Here is a 24,340-nt window from a genome sequence, read left to right as displayed (position 1 = left end):
CCAAGTTACATGTTCTCCATCCTGTATTCTTATAATTCATTTTTGGACCTAAAAACAAGACCTTGCATTTATCCTTATTACATTTCATGTTGCTGGTTTTGGCCCAGCACTGCAGCACATCAAGATAATGAATCTTGATTCTGTCAACTATCTTATGTCTTATTTCTATCCCCTCCAGACTTGTGTCACTAGCACATTTGACCAGCATACCTACTACATCCTCATGCAAGACACTGATAAAAATGCTGACCAAAACAAGGCTAAGAGAATAGTCCAATATTTCAATTGCAGAACCCCCTGCATACTTAAATGTGTCCACTAATCACTTGGGGTATGATTGATTAAGCAGCTTTGAACTCATTGAGTGGTATCCCTATTTCACCATTTTATTCAAAATGCCTTGTTGATATCAAGACACACTGGGTCTACACTATTGTTGAATATCATTTTAAACTTCCCTGAAGTGCCGCTATCTCCTTTGAATTTGATGAGAATAATCATGTCTATATCCAGATTATCAAAAAAGAACATGGGATATAGTTCAACAGATTAAGAATAAATTTATGCCATTTAATTATCACTCTTGTAGTCCCATTTTAGGCTTTAATTTGAAGGGTGCATTTGTTAGGGTATGCTATCTACTGTAAACAAAACAAAACAAAAATGTCTCCCAAATCCCAGTGACTTAAGACAATAGAAATTTATCTCTCACTCACAAGAAGTCATACTACGTGTTCCTGGTTGACAGGCTGCTTTCCATGTGTCATTCAGGAAATGTTTCTTCCATCTTATGGCTTCACCCTTTTCTTGGTCTTTGGAGTCCTCTGCATTCAGCAGCTAATGGAGAAAAAGGAGAGATTATGACAGGTGCCGTGTTTCTGTGGTCCAGGCTGGGAAGTAGTGCACATAACCTCTGCGTATATCACTGGTTAGAATTCAGTCACATGACCACCTCTACCTGCATGGGAAGTTGGGAAATGCAGTCTAACTATGTGCCCACCAAAAAGAGGAAATGAGTGAGATGAACAGTAAATCCAACTCTAAAACAGACAGCAAACATAATTTAGGTGGGACCCACATATTATTCCAGATCAAGTATGGGGCTAAACCTGCCAGTAGAGGAGTTTGATGAATCAAGAGTTATAAGAACTGGGTTCTAACACCAAGTCTACCATTTATTGGGCAAATATAGACTTGGACAAGACACAGAACTGTAAGATTTCTGGGTCCATGAGAGCACAGTCTTAGCTCATTTTATCCATTGCTGTACCGCCACCCCTAGCCCAGTGCGTAGCATGTAGTTGGTGCAATAAAGATTTGTTCAATTGTTGAGTAAATTAATGAGTAACCTTTCTGGACTCTTTTCCTTATTTCTAAATTTGCTCTACCTACCTTATCGGTTTTCATAAAGAACAAATGTACCGTAGCTGTAAAAATGCTTTAAAAACCAAGACACTGTAAAAATATAGAGTATAACTATTACTCATATTAAGACTGCCATTTGTGCCATATTCCATGGACTGACCTTCTCTGCATTGTTTTCTCTTATTGTACATGGTAGAAAGTAGACAAGCTCAAAAAACCATTTAAGCTAAAGCTCTGCCCACTTACATTTCTCCAGTCACTCCTATGACTTGAAGTCCAATCATCCATGTCCCTTCTCTAATTAAAGTTAAGAAGGAGGCATTGAATTCCTGTTGGTCAAGGACATGTGCTAAGATTTGGGATAACACAAGGACTAATACAACCCATACTAAAATAGATAAAAACACCAGTCCTATAGTTGGGGATCCATCTGACAGTTGTATATACCAGAGAGTACTTGCCTAATTAATAAGAATGTTCAACAGAGAAAAATGAAAAACTTCACTGAAATCAGTAGAAATTATATTTAATTGGAGGCCAGATTACAGATGATCTTATATGCAAGGACAAGGGAATTAAACTTTATGCAACAGGTCTCATAAAGGCCATTGACTGTTGTTAAGCCAGGAAATCACATGGTCAAAGTGGTGTTTTAGAAAGTTGCATCTGAGAGATGGTTTCTTACACCACTTGGAGGGAAATGCATTAGAGGGCTACTGCATCAATCTTAGCATGAGGACTTAAGAGTATGGAAAAGAAATAATGAAGCATAGATGAAAGGACTTCTGATTATGATAATATGGCAGGCTAACATAACTTGAAAACTCTTCCTTCAGGTATACATAGGATTTCAGGATAAAATATAACAAAAACAATTTTAAAAGCAAACTTAAGATCATAGGAAAGAAGGGGAAATCACAGAGGAGGAAGAATAAAACCAAATAAGTTAGCATATGAACTGATGCTCTATTTGCCCTCAGAACTGGAGTCACAAATCTTCATAACCCTTGGAACTTGGGTCTTAAAGACCACAGGAGATAAACCTGCACAAGACGGGGTGGAAATGAGACTCCCACAGGAAGCCAAGACCCTTGTAGACCTGAACCATCCGGGAGAATATTGACCAGAAAAAAAATTCCTAACCAGGACAGCAAGATTACATGAAAATTCATTTGTCTCTCTTTGTGGAAAAAAGTCCTTCCTGAGAATTTGAAACCCTGGACCTGGTCTACACATGAATTTGTTTTTTTAAATTGCCCTACTGGAATGGCCCAGAAACTTCCAAGCCAAGAAATTAATGTAAAAACTGGTCCCTGACTAGTAATATTTTGGGAGTGTCTGGCAAAAGCAATTACAAAAACACTCTAGAGAAACATTCCACAATCCAGAATACAGGTAGTTTAACAAAAATAAGCAATCCCCACACGAGATGAGCTCACAATAAAAGAAATTACAAGACACTGGAGGGACAAATCCGTCATGGGCAAGAGTCAACAGAAATTACAGACAACAGAATTCACCTCCATCACCTCCCACTTCCCAAGGAACTGAGCTACTAAAACAACAATCTGAAAGAGAATATAAAATAAGCCTGTTTAGAATGATTATGGACATTACAAAAGGAAAGAAATCTATGGAAGAAAGAAAGAAAGAAGGAAAGAAAGGCAGGAAGGCAGGAAGGAAGGAAGGGAGGGAGGGAGGAGGGAAGGAAAAAAAGACAGATTTAAAGAATCAAGTAGAAAGTCTAGAAACAAAATACATAGTTATTGAAATTAAAAACTCAATGGATGGACAGTAGATTAGACATACCTTAAGAAGAATTACTAACAAGAAGACCACGCTAAAGCAACATACCAGAATGCAGCCCAGGGAAACAATGAGATAGAAAATTTGGAAGGGAAATTAAGATAGAAAAGGTAGCAAACATGAGAAAGTTCAATTAAGTCTAAAAGGATTTCTAGAAAAGAAGAGAGAATGGAGCCAAGGTAACACTGGAAAAGGTAATAGTGAGAATTTTCTTATTTGATAAAAAACATGAATCCTCAAAGTGAAGCAGCACATATAACAATTTGCCAAGGACATCATCTTTGTGATGTACCCTACCTACCATCAAGCACCATCAGTGAGTGTTCTCTGGGGACTTAAGGCCATCTGGACAGAGCTGTCAGTAGCCAAATCAGATGGCCTTGGCCAGAGGACGTATTGTTTAGCTTTGTTCTTTGAGGAATGGATAATGGCACTCATTTTGCCTCCCTGTACGAAACACATGATTTCTCTTTGAAGTGTCTGAGACATAAAAGGAAAGGGAGGGGTCCTGCTGCTCAGAACCTCCACTTTCCAGGATCAGTCTGGGAGCGTGTAGCACGAGGAGCAGCCCGAGGGGAGTAGACAGGGGCGGGGTGCACCTCTACGCGTGTGCAATTTTCTGTAGCTCTACACTCTCACGTACATATATATACAGTGAGGTGGGGTTTTTTTGAATTTTATTTTATTTATTTTTTATACAGCAGGTTCTTATTAGTTATCTATTTTATACATATTAGTGTATATATGTCAATCCCAATCTCCCAATTCATCCCACAATGAGTTTTAAATACATAAATGTGCTGTCCTCTTTGCTGGATCACATCCTAAACTGGAATTTGAGATTCTTTTCACAGGCTTTCACTGATCTTAAACCTCCATTAAGAGATTTTTGGACTTCATCCTATCTGTTCAGATATAATTCAGTTATTATTCTCTGCATTTAAGGGAGACGTTTGGTTTGGGTTTTTTTTTTGTTTGTTTTTGTTTTTTTTTGCGGTACGCGGGCCTCTCACTGCTGTGGTCTCTTCCGTTGTGGAGCACAGGCTCCGGACACGCAGGCTCAGCGGCCATGGCTCACGGGCCCAGCCGCTCCGCGGCATGTGGGATCTTCCCGGACCGGGCCACGAACCCGTGTCCCCTGCATCGGCAGGCGGTCTCTCAACCACTGCGCCACCAGGGAAGCCCTGGTTTGGGTTTTTATGTTGGTGGTGATGGTTTATAAAGCAGAAAGTGACCTCTGCCTTCACTCCTTTTCCTTTAATAGGCACGTCAAGGAGAAGGCTTTACGTTACCATTTCCCATGGCAGGCGCCACCATATGCAGGAAGAATCAAGGGCCAAAACCCCCTGAAAAGGGACTTTTTAAAAAGTACTATCACCGACACACGCCATTAACAATTCCCCGGGAAGTAAAAATAGAATCTTTGTAATTGAGTCTGACCGTTTTTTTTCCTTTCTTTTCCTTTGTGCTTTGTCTAGCTTCACTTGCTCATAGGGTGCCTCGTACAGAGACCTCACACCCGGCACTTCAGACCAGAACTCCCAGTGCAAAATGACCGCTCGGACACCTCAGCTCACGGGCCGCGAACCGAAGCTCTGCTGCTCCACACTGCAATTCAAGATGGCGGCGGCGGCGGGCTGTGCGCAGAGACGCGGCACAGACGCTGCAATCTGGAGGTGAGCAGTGCAGCTGTGCCAGCCCCGAGAGCTCCACCCCTCCCCCGGCGGGCGAGATCCCTGTAAAGCGGCCCCGCCCACAGCCTGTCCCGAGAGGGTGTGCTCTAGAGCGTGAGCTCGCACCTCTCCGTTCTTTGATCAAAGAATAAAGCTTTCCTTTGCTTCTGAACCGAACTCTGCCTCGTTCTGTTGGCTCCAAGGACACAGGACAGGAGGACCCTTGTTGGGGCTCAACCTGAAAGTGTCGGTAACAGTATGACACCACATCTGGTCATTCCTCTCCATTCTGGGGTTTTGAGGATGAGTAGCTCTTGTAGATTCCTGATCAGTGTTCTGCTGGATTTTTTTTTCCCTCCTTTTAGTGGTACTGTCATGAGTTTCCCAGATGGCACTCATCAGTGTCCCCAAAATATTTCTCCATAGGCTACTGCTCAAGGACTCCATCAGACCCCTCATAACCTGGACCCCAGCTGTGCTCTCAGGAGCCAGGTTGCAGAGAACTGTACAGAGCTTCCAGGTTTACACGCAGCACTCCCCCAACCTAGAAGCTCACTCTCCCCTGGGTACCACACTCCCCCGACCAGGGAAGCAGCACAATGCCCAAGAACACTGTCTTATCTCAAGTGACATTTCCCTATTATTCAGTGGGTTCCTCTGAGGGGCTTGTTATATATCCCTACCTGCCAGCAGTGCTCAACCTCAAGCAGCCGTGAAATTTTACAAAAAGTTTTAAATTCAACTTTAAAGCCCCTTATGGCAATAGGATGTTGTGTAAATGAAGTCCCAGGAGCAATCCTAGGGACCCCCTAGTACTTGGAATAAGTATATAAACTTGTTTCTGCTAAGAGAATCAAGTTCCGCCTAGACACACCACACACACACACACACACACACACATACAGAGAGAGAGAGAGAGAGAGAGAGGAGAAAGAGAGAGAGAAGCCATTCCTTTAGACTGTTTGACTGTTATTTAAATAAGCGAGCTACATGATATGCACACACTCACCAGATTATATGCATATATGGTATTACCACCCAAGTTTAAGTTCTAAGGTTTACTTCAATATTTCACCCCTCTGAACTCAGTTATTCAAATATACTGAATGGTGTTTGTTAATGTGCAATGAGTTTTTCCATCAAGACTCTCCAAATAGACTAATGTGTCTAAATTTTGAATTATGTGCTGTGACGAGGTGACATATCAATATTAAGGCACTTCAAAGAGACGCATTTGTGCTGCATCTATTTGACACCAAATATCTTAATGAAAATTGAAAACAGTGAATCTCAAACACTAATTTTCTTCATATCCAGATGGTTGGCATTATATGAAGTGTCTGGGTGGTACAAAATGATTCACTCTTAAAAAATAAAACGAGTAAGTTTCCTCATGAATTTTGGAAAGAAATAAAAATCTGGCCACTTTGATAGGATTTTAAGAAATAACTCCTATGAAAGGAGACATTATTTTATCTGATGATTACCTTTGAACACAGAAAGTATGTGTGTCCATTTTCTCTGTGAGCCTCCCCTCATGCTATGCAGGCTCAAGAATAATTTGTGGGGCTTCCCTGGTGGCGCAGTGGTTGAGAATCTGCCTGCTAATGCAGGGGACACGGGTTCGAGCCCTGGGCTGGGAGGATCCCACATGCCGCGGAGCAACTAGGCCCGTGAGCCACAACGACTGAGCCTGCGCGTCTGGAGCCTGTGCTCCGCAACAAGAGAGGCCGCGACAGTAAGAGGCCCGCGCACTGCGATGAAGAGTGGCCCCCGCTTGCCACAACTAGAGAAAGCCCTAGCACAGAAACGAAGACCCAACACAGCAAAAATAAATAAATAAATTAATTAATTAATTAATTAATTTAAAAAAAAAAAAGAATAATTTGTTTCCCTGTGTAATAACCAGCTTTGCTTCTGTAAGTCTCTGGTAATGTCACCGTTGCGTATTAGTAGCCCTTTAAATTTTAACAATTTAAAATAAATAATTTTATATAATATGTTCTATATATGATATTTTATAATATTATAATCTACCAAATTTATAATATATAAATTATGTAATGTAAAGTATTATATAATTACTGTCACTTACATGTAATAATTATGTCATATAATTTAATATTATGTAGCAGACATTATTAAGCACCCAGTATATGTATCTCCTTAAAAGATGTACAAAATCTAGTCCTTGACTTCAAGAAGTCTACAGTTTTATCAGAGAGAGTATTTTGAGTTCTTCTATGGTTTCTGAGAGAGATGTTTTCCCCTAAACACCACTTGGTTCTTGTCCTATCCCTTATTCCTCCCTGTAGAGGAGTGAGTTACCCGATGTAATTTACAGAGCCCTGGCTGGGACGGGCCGCTTACTTCTTGCCCACTCAGAAGCCCTGTGTCTTCTAACCCTGCCTGGGACTGGAGAGGAGTCTGTCACATTCTGGGGTTTCATGTATTAGGAAGACTGTTGTTGCAGCACAGCAAAGCACCTTTCTTCAGAACCAGTTTTATTAGTAATAAAATGTTGTTTTGATCTTATCTGCCACTCTCTCCTCTCTCTCCTTCGGTTCAGAACTCAGGTGGAGAGGAGAAGGGTGTAATTTCTTGGGGCCGCCTTCAATCTCAACAAGGGTAAGACTGGCAACAGGTAATTATAATACAAAGCACACTGTGATCAGTGCAGTGTGAGTTCCAACTTGGAGGAGGTCCTTAGCAAAAGAACAGTCACTTCTGTCAAGAGGATTGCAAAGAATCAGATTCAGAGCGGGAACATCCATGCCAGGGGCCTCCTGCTTCAGAACTTCTTGTTGTAATTTTATATATATAGCACATAATTTAATCAATAAATTTCATTATCAATAACTAAATCTATACATAAATAAATTGAGTTAGAGTTTTTTGTTTCTTGCCACTGGCTGTAAAAATTTAGCCTATGATTGTGTGGTGGTCACCAGAGTAAAGAGCTGGTGGAGAAAAAAAAAAAACTGATGGGAAATAAAACTAGAGATATAGTTTGGGGATAGAGGCAAAGGATCCTAAATGTATTGTGTGTGTTTGGGTATTTATGCTTTAGGCATTGGGCAGTCATTAAAAGTGCCTGAACAGGAAAATAACCAGCTTTGATGTGTGCTTCAGGAAGATTAATGCGGTAGTGCTGTGTCAGAATATCAGGTGCTATTCAGTGAGGTGAGATTGGAAGTAGGGAAAACTATTAGGAGATTATGGCATTAAATAATGAGGGAGGAAGTCAGATCTTGAACTAGAGGGTATCAGTGTGTATAAAAAGGAAAGAAGAAACACAAAAGATACATGTTTTCAACAAAATTGACAATCTGACTGCTAATCAAATGTGGGACAAAAAAGAGGGAAGAATTAAAGATTCTACCAACATTTTGAGCTGGTGCGATTAGAAAACACTTGATTAACAGAAATAGGGAGAAGTAAATGTTCAGGAGGGAAAAGAAAAAATTCATATTTGAACCTATTAAGATCAACACACTGGGAGAACATACGGGTGGAAACTTCCAGCCAGGAGTTGGTGAATCCAGATGGGAACCTGAGAGTTGTCAGGGTGAGAGAGGAGGCTTCAGAAATGAGTCATAAGGACAGTAGAGTTAAAGCCATGAGACTGAATGAGTTTTCCAAGAGGACATATAGAAGAGAGGATGCAGGAGAGGATCAAGGGCAGATTTTTAGGGAAAACTTATCTTTGGAGCTGGAAAAGAAGAGGAAGTGGAGGAGACACAGGGATAAAAGGGGGATAAGAAAAGTATAAAGGTAAGAATTGCCCAGGCATGGGAACACATTTGGGGGTGGGGGAACAGGGCCAATCATATAAAGTGACTAAGCAAAATGAAAATAAAAAACACTGCATTTGGTAACCGGCTGACTATTGACCTTTAACAAATTATTATGGAGGGATAAGAGCTGAAGCCTAATTGCAAGGATTTACAAGGGAGCTGGTGGTATCAGAATGAAGCAGTCGACAAAGATGACTTTTATTTATTTATTTATTTTTTGCCTTACGCGGGCCTCTCACTGCTGTGGCCTCTCCCGTTGCGGAGCACAGGCTCCGGACGCGCAGGCTCAGCGGCCATGGCTCACGGACCCAGCCGCTCCGCGGCACGTGGGATCCTCCCAGACCGGGGCACGAACCCTTGTCCCCTGCATCGGCAGGCGGACTCCCAACCACTGCGCCACCAGGGAAGCCCCAAAGATGACTTTTTAAAGAAGTTTTATGTTGCAGAGAGAGTGAAGGCACTTGCCCCAGAGGGGTGGGCAGCAGACTGGAGGGCCAGTGGTTTTATGTTTGTGGGGTTGGTTTTTTCTTTTTTCTTTTTATTTATTTGTTTATGTGTTTTTTGGTTGGTTGGCTGATTTTGGACAGGAGAAACTTGAATGTGATTACAGTCAGGGAGCAAGATCCAGTGGCAGAGCCAAAGAGAGGAAAGTAAGAGAGACAGCATGGGAAACAGGGCAAAGCTTTAGGGCAGGTGGAGGAGCTCCAGTCAAGAAACTACGATGGCAGGTCAGCCTAGAAGGAGGCTGCCAAAGGGGCAGGTAGGAGCTGGAGAGGTAGCATCAGAACCAGGGAAGTCTAGGGTGGACAGATGGAACGATGGGGAGACCAGGGAACTAGACCAGATGCTGGAGGTGACAGTGGATCGACAGTGCAGTGGGACCGAGGGGGTAGGATAGGCGGGCGGGGAGTGGGTAAGAGCAGGTTTCCTTTGGGTCTATCTACATCTGGAAATCTCCCCACTCTACCCCCCTCAGTCCCTCCCCCACATAAATGCCAGCCTGTCTGACATATAAAATCCTATGAATCGAGGGTTTCCCTGGTGGCGCAGTGGTTGGGAGTCCGCCTGCCGATGCAGGGGACGTGGGTTCGTGCCCCGGTCTGGGAAGATCCCACATGCCGCGGAGCAGCTGGGCCCATGAGCCATGGCCGCTGAGCCTGCACGTCCGGACCCTGTGCTCCGCAACGGGAGAGGCCACAACAGTGAGAGGCCCGCGTACCGCAAAAAAAAAAAAAAAAAAAAAAAAAATCCTATGAATCATGAAAGCCAAATGTCTAACTTAATCCTAAAATTACCTTCTACATTGCTACTTTGTAACTTGTGTTGTTCTTAATTATGGTATTAACCAGTCAATGTTGTAACATTTTTTAAATTCTAAAAGATGGATAAGTCCAAAATATATATAAATAGACTAATCTGCATTGCTAGTTTCTGTGCTTCCTCAAAAGAAAGTTTGCCAGATAGAAGACGTTTTTGAGATATAATCTGTTATCAGTCTAAGTGCCCAAAGTCTGGGTCTTTTGAGAAGCTTAAATCATGGTGCGGTGCTCGCGCTGCTACTTGTAAAGCCTATTTCTGCTGACAGTACCTGACTTTCCTGCTGATGAGGAAAGAACTGGGAAGTTGGAGTTATTGCAGGATGGTTTTGGCAGAAGCTTTTCTGTTTTTTTCCACCATTGCCTGGCCTGGTTGGGAAAAATGAAGGATTGCTTGATGCTCTTTTGCTTTAGTTCTCTTTACTTATCTTCTGATGTGTCTGGTTGTGTGATTTATATTTAGAATCAGACACTTTGGATGCTGGGGTGGATGCAGAGGGAGAAAGAGACCAAGAGACTAAGAGAGAATCATGATGGGATTTGAATGGGGTTTGGATTCTGGGCTTTTCTGTGAAAGGGACAGTCCCCCAGAACTAAAACTCACTCTTTACTTTAAGGGTAGTAAAGTCCCCAGCAGAAACAACAACAGCGACTTCATGGCTTCACGTCTGTGAATATTTCTGCTTATGTGGTGCTTTGTGAATCTGTCCAGTGAAAATGCTGGAGAGTCCACAGAGCCTGCCATCCTGGTCATAAGTCTCCTGTCGGACTCTCCATTCAGATGTCTCGATTTAATTATGGCCCCAGCAGCTTTCATTTCTCTCGTCAGCAACTCGCCTTACTGTTATGCATGTTGCTGACTTTGCTTCCAGTAGGCAGCAAATCATTTTCCGTATCTCCTTAAGCATCACTCATAGCTCCGCTTAATATCCCCCCTCCCCAACTTTGTCCTTGGACCTCGAGGTGGCAGACAGAGTCTGCCAGTTTTATCAGGTATGAAAGTAACTGGGGAGTTCTTCAGAAGGCAGAGCCTTGAAGTCAGAGCCATTTGCACAAGAGCACTAAGGGTGCCCAGCCAAAAAGAAGGCAGACCCTTGGCCAAGGGGTGATTTGTGCTGTGCCAGCCCTCCAGATCTTTCTCACGTGTGCCCTTCAGAGTCCCCACCTGGACTCAGGACTGCCCTGCATGGGCCATGTGCTGTGCCCTGGACCTGGGCTCCCTTCTCCCTTTAGCAGCATTTACCTGCCCCGTGTCCTGCTCCTGTCACCACTCTCTTAGGTGAGAAGCACCCAAGGACAGAGGCTAGACAGGTGGCAGTTACAGAGCAACTCTGGGGATTTGAATCACAGCTCTGCCATTCACTGGCTGAGTGACCTTGGGCAAGTTATGTGACTTCTCTGCCCCTTTCTTCATCTGTGGAAAAGCAGTAATATTACCCCTATGAATAGGGTTTTATGAAGAATAGTGACTTAAATTGCACATGAAGCACTCTGTAGTGCCAAATGTGTGTTAGTGCCTGAAAAACTTACACCTTCAAGGTGTTAAAAGTGGTCATTTTTTTACGTGTTGTCCCTTCTATTTTTTTAAAATTAATTAATTTATTTTTGGCTGCATTGGGTCTTCGTTGCTGTACGCGGTCTTTCTCTAGTTGCTGAGAGCGGGGGCCACTCTTCATTGCAGTGCGTGGGCCTCTCAGTGCGGTGGCCTCTCCCGTTGCGGAGCACGGGCTCCAGAGTGCAGGCTCAGTAGTTGCGGCTCATGGGCTCAGTAGTTGTGGCTCACGGGCCCAGCTGCTCCGCGGCATGTGGGATCCTCCCAGACCAGGGCCCGAACCTGCGCCGCCTGCACTGGCAGGTGGATTCCCAACCACTGCGCCACCAGGGAAGCCCCCGTCTGTGTTTTTGTTTGTTTTTTGTTTGTTTGTTTTTGTATTTTAATGAGAGCCTTATGGAAAGGGTCCAAGGAATTAACTTTAAAGGACAGAACACTAGGGACAAGGTAGAGATCCTCCCATCACTCTTAAATCATACTAATGCAGCTGTCCAAAGCATTGGTCCTTCCGGTCCCATATTCCCTACTATTGATACTTCCTTTTAAGCAAGGAGAATGGAGGCTGGCGGGTTGGGGGGTAGGGCTGCTTAAGGATCATCACAGATTAAAGACTTAATTAATCCAGGAAGCAAGTTGGTCAGAGCTAAACCAGGGTCACAGTCATTCTCTACAGTAAATACCAGAGTACAAAGGAAAGAACAGTGCATTTAACTACCTGCCATTCTATTTGTAGATTTTATTTTTCCCATCCTCGATGCAAAGGTTGGTAGCCAATAGGATGTCCATAAAGTAACAAATGTTAGTAAAGAAAATCACAAAAAATGGGACGTTAATCACACTGACTTAGATGATTTACTTCCGAGTGATCCCTCACACATCTCAACTATGTCTAAATATGACTAACATTTATTCATTAGGAATAAAAAGCGAAGGCAGGCTTAGATGGGTGAAAGCTGGGTTCTGAGGAGTAGAAGCTGAGTCACTAATGTTAAGCTCTCCCCTTTGCCCTGCACTCATGGCTCACCAACATCAGTAGAATCTGAACTCATAAAATGGACTTTGTCAGTGATTACTATTATTATTACTACTATCATGATTATTTGGCTGTTCAGTTTCTGCACGCTTTTCCAGTTTTGAAGATTTCTTTTCCTCTTGATGTTTTCCGGGGCAGAAGCTGAAAACTCCCTCTCCCAGTCTTCCTAGCCGCTGGGACTCAGACTATGACTGAGGCTCTGCTGTCCGATGCACCCATTGTAGCCTTTAGCTAGTGGTACAAGGAAGCAAAGGCAAGGAGGAGACCTGTTGGCAGTTGGCTACAGCAGTGTCAACAATGGGGACTTTCTAGCAGCAGCAGTGGCTGGGGGAGCCCCAGCTGCACATGTGCCAGGTGACTTCAGAGGGCAAGTTGTGATGTCCATCCAGCAAATGTTACCCTCACTAGATGAGCTCTGGAGCAAGATTTTGGCTGTGGTCCTGGCTGCTGCCATGCCTCATTTGTTCCTGCTCAGTTTCTAAGCCTGGTTCTGAAGTCTGTGAAAGACACAATATCCTTTTATTAAATTTTTTTCTCACTTAAATCAACCACATCTCTTTCAGTTGTTTGCAACTATAAAACCCTGGCTAATACAGTTGGTGAGACAAGTTTTTACTATGATGGCTGGGACTGCCAGCCATCTGACAATTTTCTCCCTTTCATCTTTTGGTAGTAGAACTCCAGATTTTAGCTTCATCCACAGCAGCATCGGGTCCTGATCTTAAAAAGAAAGGGTGTATGCTAATTCTATCATCTGTGTCTTTTCTGGGTCAGTTCAATTGATTGATTTTTCCCCCTCATTATGTGTTGTATTTTCCAGCTTTTTTGCATGCCTGGTAATTTTTTTGTTGGATGTTAAACACTATGAATTTTACCTTGTTAGGTGCTGAATAATTTTTTATTCCTGTAAACATACTTGAGTTTTGTTATGGAATGCGATTAAGCTACTTGGTGTATTAGTCTCCCGAGGCTGCTGTAACAAATTACCTCAAATGTAGTGCCTCGAAACAATAGAAATTTATTCTTTAGGCCAGAAGATGTCAGCAGGGTATCTCCAGAGGCTCCAGGGAAAAATCCATTTCTTGCCTCTTCCAGCTTCTGGTGGCACCCAGCATCCCTTGACTACATCACTCCAATCTCTGCCAGTTATTTTCCCAGTGCCTTCTCCTCTCTGTGGGTCTGCTTTGCCTCTGCCTCCTTCTTACAAGGACACTTGTGATGGCATTTGGGGCCCACCTGGATAATCCAGGATGACCTCTTCATCTCAAGATCCCTAACATAGTCACATCTGTAAAAATCCTTTTTTTCAAATCAGGTAACATTTATAAGTTCCAGGGATTACGACTTTTATCTTTGGGCCACAGTTCATCCCATCACACTTGGAAACAATTTAATCTTCTTATGTCTTTTTTTTTTCTTTTTTTTTTTTTTGTGCAGTACGCAGGCCTCTCACTGTTGTGGCCTCTCCTGTTGCGGAGCACAGGCTCTGGACGCACAGGCTCAGCGGCCATGGCTCACGGGCCCAGCCACTCCGTGGCATGTGGGATCTTCTCGGACCGGGGCACGAACCCGTGTCCCCTGCATCGGCAGGCGGACTCTCAACCACTGCGCCACCAGGGAAGACCTTATGTCTTGTTTTAAGCTCTGTTAGGTGGGACCAGAGTAGTGTTTAAGCTAGAATTCATTTTGCCCCACTACTGAGGCAGAACCCTCTGAGAATTCTACTTGACATCCCATGAATTAGGAGGTTTTCTACTCTGGCTAGTGGAAGAGGAGCTCTTCTTGCCTCTGTGTGAGCGCTAGAGAATTTTCTTTCTAGTACTCTCAGGTGATGCTTTCCCAGGCCTTGGCTAGTTTCTTCACACACATGCAGTGAACAATGCCCAGATGACACCCGAGGGTAGGGTTAGGAGGACTCTGCATATCTCCAGAGTTCTCTCTGTGAAGCATTCTCTTTCCTGGTACTCTACCCTGCAAACCCTAACTACCTGGGATTCCTGGGACTCCCAGCCCCACTCCCTCAGCTCTGGATTTCCCCATCTTGCACCACACTCTGGGACACCTTCAGGGCTCACCTCATTTGTTTACTTTCTCTCAAGGATTGTTGTCCTTTGTTGCCTGATGTCCTACATCTTGAAAACCATTGTCTCGTGTTTTGTCTTGTTGTTGTTTGGAGTTAAGAGGATAAAACCAGTCCCTGTTACCCCATCTTGGCTGGAAGGAGAAAGCACTGTTTTTTAAAAATAATATTCATGACCAAGTGTGCCCTCCCCTTCCCCTTTCTGCTTTCTTGCTCACTGGAATATGGGTATGATGGTGGGAGGTGGAGCAGCCATCTTGGACTATGAGGTACAGCCCTGCACTGCCTGCCCAGACTCTTACATACAGAGAGATACATTTTTATCTTGTTCAAACCATTGTGCTTTTAGATCTCTCTGTTTCTCTGGCTTAACTGGTACCCAATTAATAGAATTATTTACAAAACATCGTAGTATCATCTCTTTTTGTCCTTTCTGGCTGAGAGACTTGAAAAATGATCCTCTGGGCCACAACAGCAATCTACAGATAAACCCTCCTCAACAATTCAAAAATAATTTCTAATGGGAATTAGTGCATATGCATGTGTGTGTACCTTTGTGTGTGTGCATGTGTGTGTTGCATAGATCAACAGACACTGTAACTTATTTTTCTTTTAACAAAGTTTCTGAGCACAATAAATAACACTTAATAGCATTATGACATCTAACTTCTAGTCTAGGTGCCATGAAACTATGACCTGTGGCCTAAATCTGGCCCTTCAGTTGGTTTTGTACAACCCACAAGCTAAGAATGTTTTTTACATTTTTTTAAATAGTAGAAAAAATCAAAAGATTTTTTTGACATGTGAAAATTCTATGAAGTTCACATTTCAGTGTCCATATATAAAGTTGTGTTAGAACACAGGCACGCTCATTCATTTATACTTGTCTACAGTGGCTTTTATGCTTCAGTGGCAGAGTTGAGTAGTGGTGACCAAGACTGTGTGGCCAGCAAAGGCTAAGGTATATACTATATGGCCCTTGCCGAGAAAGTATCCTGACCCCTATTTTAGTCCAAAGAACACTTTTTTAAGCTTTAGCTCTACCGCTTAATAGGCATTCGGATGGCATTGGTATGTGATATAAAGAGGATCGTCATGTAGAGCAACAGCAAATAATAGGCACAGGTTCACTCACAGTTCTGGGGCATGTAAACAATAGTGCGTCCACACATCACCGTCAATCGCTGTTGGGCACTGCTGTTCCCCAGGCATTTCAAGTCACCATGGAGCAGAGTGCACAGCCTAACCAAGGTTTTCTACTCACTCAGCCCACCAGAGTTGGAATTAGACTATTCTTGAGGTGTCCTCTCACGCCTACCTCCAGAAAGAAAAAGGAGATTCATATTTTTTTTTAATTTTGTTTATAAATTGTGTATTGGATTATTTCAAATCTTCAGAATTCAAATTGACCAACAATGCAACCATACTGTAATGATATATGTGCCTCTCTCTTTGACATAGAGAAGGATCTTTCTTCTGTCTCATGCTTTATTCCACGGGTCAAATGTTTCAGAGAACTGTTGACTAATGAGAGAGGGAATGCTCACTTTATTACTGATTCTAGTAGGATTCTAAGTTAAAAACCCCTAAACTGTATGATCTCTCAGGCTCTGTTCATGTCTAAGGGAGAAGTAACATTTGTCAAGCACTAACTGTTAGTTATAGGAACACGGCCAACTCAAAGGGTGACGTTAATATCCTGTGGTCAGGAAACGGAGGAATAGTGGAATATTATCCTAAATCTCCCACTTTTGAAGACCTCCCTGAGAGAGATAGGAGTACTGATTACGAAACCAGATAAAGCAATATGTTCTCAGCAGAGTTTGGATCCCATATGCAATGTAGGATCCAGGGAGCCAGGCTGAACCCAGGGAATCCTTCTTTTGTTCCATGGAAGAGAGGCCTGAGGAGGTGTATCTGTCAATCTCTGCATCAAGGGTCAAAAATACTGGATTGAGGGAAGGCTCCACCCAGCAGAAGCAAGATTTGCTTTGAGGCTTAGAGAGGAGCTGGCTTGGGGTCTCCACACAGGTGACCGGGTCAGGCCAGTGGCCTTGGAGGAGGGTGTCTGAGGAGTGAGGAAGAGATGACAGGTCTTCCCAGTTCTGAGGAGCAAGATGTGGACCACCTAACCTCATCATCCTCAGATGGCAGAGGGAGTTGACTGCCTCCACCTCTGAGACTCCTTAGTCAAAAGGAGCTAACTGCAGCTTCAGAAGAGAGAAAGAGGCGGCGGAGCCAGATTCCTGGACAGGCACGGGGCCTTTATCTCAGCTCACTGATGTCCCCCACAGGCACAAAGGTTGATAAATGTCCTTAAAGCTGACCAACCACGGCTGGGGGCGGAGGGGTGCGGGGGAGGAGAAGGCGGGGTAGACAGGAGGAGTGTTGAGCGCCCCCTGGAGGCCACAGCCAACTGCAGACCAGAGGCATCCAGGGTTGTTTGGAGCTGACCTTAACAACACTCCTTTGAGGTGGTCTAACTGTGTCCATTTAAGCAAGGAAACTGAGATTAAAAAGGCTAAGAATTTGGGGAGACAATGGGGCATAGTGGAAAAATCATAGGCTTTGGAGTCAAACAAACCTAGGTGAGTTAGCCAGCTATTGACTATATTATGTAACCAAGCTACTTTGAAGTGTTTATGTAAAAATAAAGTGAAATCATATTGCATGTGCAAGACTAGCATTAAGTCTGGCATGTGGTAGTGTGCGGTAATTTTAGTAATTCTTTTCTTCGTCCAAGGTCACAGGGCCAGTAAGCAGCTACAGGAGCTGGGGTCGATACCCTGGTCTTCCGGATCTGGAACCCCAGGCATCCTGCCCTCGGTGACGATTTCCTCTCAGCTTCCTGCAAGAGTAAAACCCAGGTTCCCCTTTAAAAGGCCTTTCCCAGTTAAGCTGGTTCATCTTCACATCTAAGAAATAAGATGGTTCCCAAACAACCCCTTTTTAGGGCTAGAGTGCTGTTCTTCCCCACAACCTCTTCACTCTCACTTCCAGGGAAATATAAACACTCCTTGGTGAGGGGCTGGAACTCAGAAGGCTGGCCAGCCTTGCCTTTCCCAGTGATTGTTTTGAGCTCGCAAGGGAAACCCTTGAAGGGAATCCCTCTGAGCAGCAAAGTCCATCCCTTTTATGGACAGATTCTCCTGCTGCTGCATAGCAAACCCTGAGCAAATTGTTTTGGCACGCACAAGGCTACAGATCTTTTTGTCCAAAAGGCAAACATGTTTCTCTGAATTCATAACAGTAGCTCAGTCTTAAAGGTCTTCTAATCCCTTCGAATGCCTCCTCTATCCAGACATTTCTCAAACTTAATAAATAGTAAGAGGCTAAAGCTAAAAAGGGTCCCCCTATTTACAAAAATGATTTGTCCAACTGGCTACTTCTAAACTAGGGTCTTTCAACCTCAGCACTATTGAAATTTTGGATAAGGCTTTTTCTTGGCACTGTGGAACGTTCAGCAGCATCCCTGGCCTCTACCTATTACCTGCCAGTAACACGGCCCCATCCTGTCCTCCCAAGTTGTGACAATCAAACATGTCTCCAGACATTGTCAAATGTCCCCGGAGAGTTAAAATCACCCCCCCCCGGGAACCACTGCTCTAACAGACCTGGTATGACATTTAAAATGGGTCTTAAGACTCTGGTTTTTAACCCTTCCTTCCGCACTGGACACCTCAAGTCATTAGTGAGCCAAATGGGAATTTGGGGGGGATGCCAAGTATGAATGAATTTAAGGGTGTTGAGAACAGTGGCACATAGCATACTACAGAGATGTTCACCATCTTATTTCTAACTCACTTAATGTCAGGACAAGAGGACCAGGGTAGGGCACTGAACCAAACGGACCCTTAACTACACATTAGATGAACAAAGCTTTTCTGAACTATTAAAATCCCAGGCCAAGATACAGAAACTGCATAGGAACTTCAATGTACCCTGAATGCACTTCACCTGAGATCTCATTTAATCCCTGTTAGTAATAAAAGATATAGGTGTCGGGCTTCCCTGGTGGCGCAGTGGTTGAGAGTCCACCTGCCGATGCAGGGGACGTGGGTTCGTGCCCCGGTCCGGGAAGATCCCACATGCCACAGAGCGGCTGGGCCCATGAGCCATGGCCGCTGAGCCTGTGAGTCCGGAGCCTGTGCTCCGCAACGGGAGAGGCCACAACAGTGAGAGGCCCGTGTAACGCAAAAAAAAAACAAAACCAAAAAAAAAAAAAAAGATATAGGTGTCATATCTCTTTTAGAGGGAACCAAAACTCGAAAAGGTTAAGTAATTTATCCAAGGTCAGTCAGCTGACAACTGGCAGGGAGGGGCTTAATACTCAGAGCTGGACGGGATGATAGTTAATATTAGAGATCAACGAGTGCTCATGTTTGGCCAAGGATTTGAACACATCAATTCTTTTAACCATATTGTTTGGGTTACTCTTATTGTAATATTGGGACAGAGGTCAATTTGGCTTTTCTAATTTAGTGATTTTTCCCATCCTTTCGGGTCAGGCAGCCCAGATGCTGGATTTGTCTTTTGGATCAAACACAACGCCTTACTCTTCTAACCGCAGTCACTCTGACTCCCTCTTCCCTTGATTGGTTAGCATCTAGTGCCCCTGGAGTCACTACGACCCCAGACAGTTGCTAGTTCTCGGCCTGATGTCTCTACATCCAGAGCAGCTAGGTTCTCTGACATGAGCCATCCTCTGGAAATTCAGTCCTAGGAGTTAACTGCAAGTCCCATTTCCTACATTCACAGAGAAGTCCATCTGCCCTTCTCGTACTTATCTTATTGAAAAAGCCCCGCCCCTCCAGAAGGTACTGTGGATCAATGGAAGTAAAACTTTAGACAATAAAAAGGAAAGGAAGGCAGGGATGGAATAAGAAGTGGTAATGCAGTAAGGAGCGCAAAATACTGAAGACTACACAACACAAAACTGGACAGAGGGGAACACTAAAATCAGAAGATTAGGAGAAGGAAAGCAAAGAGAGGGAGAGTGGTCAAAAGATGGGAAAGAAAGAGATGAGAGAAACTGAGCCAGAAGAAAGGAATATTATAAAGAGAATCTGCCCCAAAGCCATCTTCTTTTTTTTTTTTTTTTTTTTTTTTTCGCGGTACGCAGGCCTCTCACTATTGTGGTCTCTCCCGTTGTGGAGCACAGGCTCCGGATGCACAGGCTCAGCGGCCATGGTTCATGGGCCCAGCTGCTCCGTGGCATGTGGGATCATCCCAGACCGGGGCACGAACCCGTGTCCCCTGCATTGACAGGCAGACTCTCAACCACTGTGCCACCAGGGAAGCCCAAAGCCATCTTCTTGACTGTTGATTTCTGGTTAGCTTTTTTTTTTTTTTTCCCTTCAACTGAAGTGTAGTTGATTTACAATATTGTGTTAGTTTCATGTGATTATTTTTTAATTGAGATAAAATTGGTATATAACATTATATAAATTTCAGGTGTACACCATTATAATTCGACACCTGTATACATTATAAAGTGATTACCAGCAAGAATCTAGTAACCAGCCATCACCATACAATGGACCCCCTTCACGCATTTCACCTCCCCACCCCCGACCCTCTTCCCCTCTGGTAACCACCAATCTGTCTTTCCGTATCTGTGAGTTTCTGTTTTGATTGTTTGTTTTGGTTTGTTTTCTTCTTTTAGATTCCACATAAAAATGAGATCATACTGCATTTGTCTTTCTCAGTCTGACTTATTTCACTTATGTAATACCCTCAAGGTCTATCCATGTTGTTGCAAATGGCGAGATCTCATCCTTTTTCAGGCAGTGTAGTATTCCATTGTATATATCCACCACATCTTTGTGCACTCATCCATCGATGAACACTTAGGTTGTTTCCATATCTAGGCTATTATGAATAATGCTGCCATGAAAATGGTTAGCTTTTAATTTGAGCATTTACCTGTGAATAAATGGCAAGATGTCTGTGCACAACTCATATAGTAAAAACTTCCACTTATTAGAACCCGACCTTTCTAGATTATTAAATTAGCCAGAAGGGTTTAGCTATACTCTAATTTTAGGAGAAAGATGCACACAGAGTAAAAAGCTACTGTTAGGGATTCAAAGAAAAACGCCATGGTGGATCTTCAGTATAGATTCACCCGTAAGTAGTGCAAAAGGAATCCCCATCACAAAGTATTGAGGTTGCTTTCCATAAACCACACCAGACAAGTGGCCCCACTACTATAAAATCCTACTTACATGATCAAAATAATCTTCAAACCACTGACTCAAAATCCATAAATATATAATAGTTACCATTTATTGATCACTTACAGTTATTCCTACAGCAATGCTGTAAGGTGAGGACCATCATCCCCATTGACAGGGACAAAGACATAGTGGCCAAGAAAGGTTGAGTAACTTGCCCAAGGTCACACAGCTAGTCACTGGGGTTGGCTCTAGACCCCTCAGTCTTCCTCCTAAGCTGGGTCTATCCCTCCCCCTTCCAACTTCCCCTCCCCGCAACACTGCCATCTGGTTACAGTCAATGCACAGTTTTTGCTAGAGTAGACCAGTAAACTCAGAAATTTTTATCCACAAAGGCTGAAACAAAATCATGCTTTGTGCTCAATTCATAGAATTGTAGAATTCCAGGGCTGGCAGGGACACCAGGTCATGAAGTCCCCCTCTCGTTTTTTGCAGATGAGCCATACCAGGCTCAGTGAATTGAAAGGTCCAAAGGCACTACAGCTAACTAGAAAATTAAGTTGAATTCCCCATTCTTTAAAAATATCCTATTCCTGAGAGTTTTCTTGTGCCCCTGAGGGCACATTTCTTCTCTCCCAGAGGGCTGCTTTGCTGCTCTCACACCAACTGTGGGCGCTCTGGAGCCTCCCAAATGCACCATCTTGTGTCTCTGCAGGGTGGGTGGGGCTACAGTAGGAGCAGCCCCTGGGGTTGCTGCTGTGCAGGGTGGGAGGAGCCCTGAGGTCTCTTGGCAGACCACAGCTCTGCGGCAAAAACAAAATCAGCAGTTCCCAGCTCCCTGCTTGATACTATTACTTTTATAATCTATGGTTCCCTTTAAATATCGTGTAACATAACAGGCTTATAATTCAAAACACATTTGTACAAAATGTAAAAGACGTACTCTACAAGCCCATGAATACAAGAAGCAATGTTCCCTTTGGGCCTCCTATTGAAAGCCGACAATACTTCTTCAAACAATCTGACATTTTTTGCCTCTTTGCTTTCACACTCTGCATTATCCACTCACTGTTGTTTTCCTATCGATCAACTCTTAAGTTTCGCCTGGGTCCTCTTGCTGGTATGTGAATGCATGTGAAGCGCTTGTTTTCTTTCAGGACAGACATTCCCTGCTGTGCTTTTCCTGGATTTGGACTATTTTTATTATTTACTTTATGTTGCCATGGAGATGGGGAGATCACAGATGTTCAGAGTTGGAATCTAGGGCCACAGGAGACATTTATCACTGTACTTTGGATGAAGTGGGCTCTTGTTCCCTGTTTCTGCAGAGCCAAGTGTTTATTTTGTAAAGAAGTTACTAATGAGGACTCAGGCGTAATGAATAATCCGAAACTCTCCTTCACCTCCACCGCACAACAGTGAGTGATCTTATTAGAGCGCAAGGTGTGGTTCTTGACAATACAGAGGTGAGCAGCTGTCTGTTTTCTCCCTTGTAGGAAACAGTATGATGCATCAGAACAAGGGACCCATTCATCATTCTTTCCCAGCCCCCCAAGAAGAGAAACTGTCCCAATTTATTTCAACCATGCTCTACCAGGAAACAAAGAACCGGGGGGCTCACCAGGATGCTGCCATCATCACTGATGAATGTTTGCAGACTATCAGTGAACAAAGTGTGAGTCTGAACAAAATAAACTATGGTGGGCAATGCTTACAAGGCTACATGTTAAAGCCACACTGTTTAGTTACTACCCAGAGTGGGGGTAGTAACAGCAACCTTTATTATTTTCAAGGCTCTGCAGAGCTCAGAGTACAACTGAATTGAACTAAAGATAAAAATAAGGACACAAAAACTCACTGCAGGTGAGATCTTTGGAGACTGAGCCCAAACATTTTAGCTTTTAAACAAGTACCTTATAGTGTTCATTCTCCTAAGGGCCACCCGAGGTAAATGGTGGTTATCGTCTCTCTGTCCAAACCAGATGGGGTCCTTAACAGTTCCCTTCTGCACACAGGAAAGACCACTGATGTCTAAAGAAAACAAAGGAGATAAACACAATAATGGCAAAAGACTGTCCCCACTTTATAATATTCCAGGGCGTCAAGCAATCACTCCTCGTTGCCCTCTCCAACTACCAAGACCTCTCCCTTGATCCCCTTCTCTCACTTTTTCTATGGGACTCTGATGACTGCCCCATTTTCTTGGACTCTTGCTACTTGACTTTTTGGCTCCCTGCAGGCTTTACCTGGGCACTGTGCTTGGGATTTTCCACTGATCTGCACCAAGTCCCCTTAATCCGCCCCATAACCTCCTCCTGCTTCCAACCTTTGTTTTAGGGACCCCAGTTCAACACTTACCCTCTAAAAATATTTGGACATATTTTTTCATCCTTTCCATCTCTCCTCTTTCTTTTTTTCTTTCACCCTCACTCTTTCTCCACCTCTCCCTTTCCTTCTTGTTTGAAGCTCACATATTCTCTTTAAACAATCATTTTTCCTTTCCCAGTAGCTTTTGTAATTTGGTATGAAAATGAACACATCTATAGCTAAAACATTAAAAGAGGCAATAGTGACAGAAAGAACATTGGACTAGTTTAAGGCTTTAGTGCTCACATTTACTAGATGTAGGATATTGGGAACGTACTTAATGTTCCTAAACCTAGGTTTCCTCATTTGAAAAATGAGAATAATAGTCTACACTAAACAGAACTGTGAAGCTAGCATGGAAGAAAACCCCTGGTAGAGTCTCACTAAAAGGTGATTCGTTCATTCAACTGAACTCAAAGATTCATTTGGCAAGTATTATTCATCTAGGTATGACATCTAGGTAATGGTGATGATATTTTCAGAAAGTAAAAAAATCCAGGGCTTCCCTGGTGGCGCGGTGGTTGAGAGTCCACCTGCCGATGCAGGGGACACGGGTTCGTGCCCCGGTCCGGGAAGATCCCACATGCCGCGGAGCGGCTGGGCCCATGAGCCATGGCCGCTGAGCCTGCGCGTCCAGAGCCTGTGCTCCGCAACGGGAGAGGCCACAACAGTGAGAGGCCCGCGTACCACAAAAAAAAAAAAAAAAAAAAAAAAAAAAATCCAGATACAGTTGTCAAGAACTATGAAGAGTCTGAGGTTTTACCCTTCTTATAAGCTAGCAAGTTAACCTGGTGCAGTTGTTTAAGTTCTGGCAGAAGACACAAGACTACTGGCTCAGAGACAAAGGACTTTGTTATTCACAACAGTAACAGTAGTTGTGTTTTGGCATTTTTCTTGTGCCAGATTCCTGAAACACGATCTCCATTGGGCAACATGAAGAAGGCCAGGTGACACCTGCACACAAAATGGGTTGCTTTCCGGGAGAGGAACCCTGAGCTAAGGGAACCTGAACCCATAACAGAGGTCCATAAATCATGCCTGCTCTTTGCTCCTGGAGGTGACGCCGTCTCTACCTTCCAAAGCTGTTTACTACACAAATATCATTGAAAAGACCATCTAGAAGAAAGTCAGTGCCTCTTCTTATAGAACATCCAGAAATGCAAGAGACCCATGGA

The 24,340-nt window shown here is 43.6% G+C and overlaps 1 long non-coding RNA gene across 1 annotated transcript in view; it reads right to left on the bottom strand.

Moving 5' to 3' along the window:
• LOC308622611 overlaps positions 1 to 22,928 on the bottom strand; it is a 29,326-nt gene extending 6,398 nt beyond the window's left edge. The window contains exons 1-2 of the long non-coding RNA XR_014016658.1: positions 22,712 to 22,928; positions 717 to 837 (exon numbers count right to left, since the gene is read on the bottom strand). This is a non-coding gene — a long non-coding RNA (uncharacterized lncRNA). The remainder of the gene's footprint in view (positions 1 to 716; positions 838 to 22,711) is intronic.
• Between the last annotated feature and the right edge of the window lie 1,412 nt (positions 22,929 to 24,340).

Source organism: Mesoplodon bidens, assembly GCF_964165515.1.
Source record: "Mesoplodon bidens genome assembly, chromosome: 9".
In the NCBI taxonomy this organism is placed as follows: Eukaryota; Metazoa; Chordata; class Mammalia; order Artiodactyla; family Ziphiidae; genus Mesoplodon; species Mesoplodon bidens.
This window is presented reverse-complemented; position numbering and strand designations above follow the sequence as displayed.